Source organism: Penaeus monodon, chromosome 8 (genome assembly GCF_015228065.2).
Source record: "Penaeus monodon isolate SGIC_2016 chromosome 8, NSTDA_Pmon_1, whole genome shotgun sequence".
In the NCBI taxonomy this organism is placed as follows: Eukaryota; Metazoa; Arthropoda; class Malacostraca; order Decapoda; family Penaeidae; genus Penaeus; species Penaeus monodon.
In genome coordinates, this window is record NC_051393.1 from 26812731 (window position 1) to 26817730 (window position 5000).

At 35.6% G+C, this 5000-nt stretch overlaps 1 protein-coding gene across 1 annotated transcript in view; it reads left to right on the forward strand.

Annotated features, from left to right (window-relative positions):
• The window catches only part of LOC119576268 (hemicentin-2-like), a 202674-nt gene that overhangs the window by 872 nt on the left and 196802 nt on the right, over positions 1-5000 (forward strand).

The following is a 5000-nucleotide window of genomic DNA, read 5'->3' on the forward strand; positions in this document are numbered from 1 at the left end:
ATGCCTGTACACGCGTAGAAAACAATGCAAGACCAAACAAAAAAAATGTAAATAAACACTAGACAAAAGACGTAAATAAATCGAACCTACGTTAAGCAGGAAAGATGTTCGTTGATAAGTGCGAGGGGCAGCTGCGAGGCCAAGGGCTCTATGAGATCCATAGATGCCGGTTCTGATCTCCGAAAGGGCGCTTTCCCCTCGGCGCTTCATGGGGTTTATTTTGTCGAGGTCAAAGGGGAGGCGGTGTCTGTTGGCGGGCACTGTTGATGTTATTGTTTTCGATGTTGATGTAGTAATAAGGATGGTGATGCCAGATGTAACAGAAGACATAATAATGGTATCACCATCACTATTATCGGTACCGTCATCACGATCATTGTTAATATTTCTGTTGTTATTATTATTATTGATTTCTTGTTATTGTTGTTATTATCATCATTAACACTGTCATTTTTAATTTCTTTTATCAGTATTGCTTTTTGTTTTTTTCACGATTTCTCGTAATACTATTGCTGTTAGTAAAATGATTATGTTGTTATAGATTATGTCATTATTTAGTCGTTCTGCATAGTAACATTATCACTATAGACCTTTCCAAAATACTATTCACGCAACTGCTTTCAGTTGTTGGTGGATATATATATATATATATATATATATATGTGTGTGTGTGTGTGTGTGTGTGTGTGTGTGTGTGTGTGTGTGTGTGTGTGTGTGTGTGTGTGTGTGTGTGTGTGTACACACACACACACACACACACACACACACACACACACACACACACATATATATATATATATATATATATATATATATATATATATATATATATATATATATATATATATATATATTATATATATATATATCTTTAATCTACTTGCAAACAACATCCTTTATCCAACAGTCATAGGCCTACTTTCAAAACCAAGATCCGATTCCGCCTAAAAGTCAAGATGGAAATATATTTAGTAACCATATCGGCCTAATGAGTGGTGGCCACAGCCTCCAGCAGCTGCAGTGTTAATGGTTGAACTTCGGTTTCATGGTGTAAACTTGTGACGTTTGATGTTGGTGCTAATGGTGGGTGACCGGCCTCGTGGTCGCTCTGGGAACTTGGGTTTTTGGATTATCGCGGCTTTTGTTCTTGCTTTTATTGTTTGCGAGTTATTGTTATTGTTGTTGCAGTTATTGGTATTGTTACTACTACTTCTCTTACTACTAGTACTACTAAGTTTTTCATTATTATTATTTGTTGTTTTATATTACTAATATTGTTGTTACTTCCACTACTGCAACAAGCACTCTGCTCCCTCTCTGTTGCTACTACTATTTATAATTACTATTTCTACTACCACTACCACTGCCACTACCACTACCACTCTACCACCAATACATTATTACTACAACTATTACAACTACTGTTTTACTACTACTACTTCTTCTACTTTAACTACGACTACTTATTGTTATTGTTAATAACAGTATAGCTATTTATGATTATCATTTTTATTTATTTATTACTTATTCTACCGAATATAACACCACAGTGCTTGTATAGCAACGAATTCCAATGTATTTGGCACCAGATCAGTCCCCATGAAAATTCAACGGCGAAAAGTGTTAATATGCAGATGGGAAAAATACCATCTACCTGTTCAGAACGGATGATATCAAGGGTGACATGAATCTGACAACTATCTAGTCAAAATAGACGAGTATCAGAATGTTAAAAATGCGGAATGTCTGAAATGAAGAACCTTTTAGAATAATTAACAGTTGGCTCGTAGTACATTTTTGTTATGTGTCCTTACTTTATGAGTATTTATGCAGCCTTGCTGTAAAAATGTGGATGGATGCATGTCACTCTGTGTACATTGATATATACGTACACATGCACATTTACATATGCATATGCATGTACATAAAACATATGCATAAACATAAACTTATACATATGTGTACAGATACGTGTATTTATCACAGCATATATACATACACATGAATATATATGTGCACACACACACACACACACACACACACACACACACACACACACACACACACCACACACACACACACACACACACACACACACACACACACACACACACACACACACACACACACACACACACACACACACACACACACACACACACATACACACACACACACACACACACACAGATATATATACGTATCTATATATACATACATATATATGTATATATATATATATATATATATATATATATATATATATATATATATATATATATATATATATATATACAATATGTGTGTGTATGCATACAGATTTACAGACACGCAGATTCACACACACACACACACACACACACACACACACACACCACACACACACACACACACACACACACACACACACACACACACACACACACACACACACACACACACAGATATATATATATAATATATATATATATATATATATATATATATATCTATATATACATACATATATATGTATATATATATACAATATGTGTGTGTATGCATACACAACACACACACACACACACACACACACACACACACACACACACACACACACACACACACACACACACACACACACACACACACACACATATATATATATATATATGGTGTGTGTGTGTGTGTGTGTGTGTGTGTGTGTGTGTGTGTGTGTGTGTGTGTGTGTGTGTGTGTGTGTGCATGTATATGTATATATATATATATATATATATATATATATATATATATATTATATATATATTATATATATGTACATATATTATATATTATATATTATATATTATATATATATATATATATATATATATATATATATATATATATAATAATGTTGGTGGCAGACACTAATTAGAAAGGCAATGGTTGTTTCTCGGAGAGAGACAAAGATGAAGAGCTAGCGAGGAGCATCCAGCCAGATCTCTCGACTTACCACGACTAAGCCTTTGCTCGTGAGGTTCATTAAAGAAGCCGGTGTATGCCAGGGTCTCGTGTTTTAGTTCTGGACGTAAAAAGAATCAGATTCTTGTGGCTGTGCAGCTGCTTCGCTCTCGGTAATGCAAGTAAGCCCGTCTATTGTGCTTCGTTGTCTGCAAGGAATTGATGCCAGTCGGTGTGTTTGATAGTGCCGCTGGTCGTCAGTGTAAACATTTGTTACTTAAGGTAGGTGTTGGAGGAGGGGGAACGCTTGCTTGATTTTTTTGAGTTGGCGCACTGTATGCAATGTGATGGATACTGTGTGCTGTGCATATAAGTTAATGCTTGGATGAAAGCAAGAAAGTAGTTTTGCTGTTGAATTGTGTGTGCATGTTTGTGTCCGATTTTGTCTGCCTGCCTGTCTTTGGGTCTGGATACATGGTTGTACATATACACACATTGCCAACAGGTTGAATAGTAGAGTACAGACATGGCTTCAAAGATCTTTAATTTACTTGTATCACTATAATTCACATAATGCCACTGCCAAACACTGTATTAATCCACGGTCTATTTTTACACTTTATCCTGTTTCGCTTTCTTGCTCAAAATGCATCAAACACATTAGGATCATTTAATTGGGCCGCAAGTGTTGCACTATAACGAAAAATTTCGCTCAAACCGTTAACGATAAGTTTGTTAGTGTTCTCGAGTATTGACGTTCAATTACTTTCTTTATTTGGCCTTTGCTAATCTAAGGGTATTAAACTTCGTGTGGGTTTTCTTTTATTGATCTTTTATTTGTTATTCTGTTTATACAATTATAATGATATTCTTATAGTTATCATTAACAGTAGCAATACTAGTGCTTTTAGCAGTGGCATAACCTTTTATTTATTTCGTAGTACTAGCCATGATAAAATATTTTGAGCAGACAGCATGTCACGTGAATTGTATTGATGAAAACATTGTGTCCAGGAGAATGAAATGAATAATGATCTACTGGGATAATAAGTCTTCCAAAGTGGTAATTATTTCGTTAGTACGGAGAAGGTACGTACTAGGTATGTCCATTACATATGGCAACATCAATATTAAATGGTGAACTTCCTATTAGTTTGCACAGCATGGAATCAGATTTATTTATTGTTATTGTTATTTCCATCGCAGCCATTGCACTGAAAGTATTTATTTCACGTATTGATGATAATACAGTGTTCGGGCACTGGTGGCAATACCACACTACTGTAATACACTGTTGTTCATCGGCTGTAACTCAAATGTTGCTCTGCGTGTGCAATGGTCGAAATCAATGCGGCGGCCTCGACGTCGAACGGAACACGTTTTCGCTCTTCGTAATAACGCAAAAGTTTCATCGGTGTTACAGAATGGGGAGATATGAACGTGCGTACGTTGACCAAGTGGAAAACTTAATGGTAGAAATGCACAAGTGCTGAGTATAATGTATGTCCCATTTTTCGCATTGGTGAATATTAGGGAGAGTGATTAAATTTCCGGATTAAAAATGAGAAATATGCTGGCGTGTAATGGTTTACTTGTATCAAACATCTCATGTAAGTGTTGGAGGCCCTGTAGAAATATTTATTGATATTGTAGGTAACTTTTATATACACGGTAAAGTAGGAGTGTAGCTACTCATGTTTTGACAACTATAATACCGGTAATTTACGTTAACTTGGTATTTCTATTCCCTTTGTTCTCTGTGTTGGCAGTAGTATTTTGGGGCGATGAAGTGAGAAATATTTTCCTTTCTTTCTGTTCACTTTTTTGTGTCAAACTCGTGTTTTTATGATAACAATGAGTGTTGATAATTTCACGGAAAAGGTATTTTAAACAAAACTTGTACATATACGGGTATCTCCCAAACTTCCATGTATTAGTGGCAGCCTGCACTGCAACCTCATGCCGTGAAGATAAGACTTAATTTCCGTCTATTGATTATAAACACACGGTTGATGGTCTTCTATCATTTATCTGTATTAGGCGTCCCTCACGCTCTCATAGTAAACACAAGCCCACTG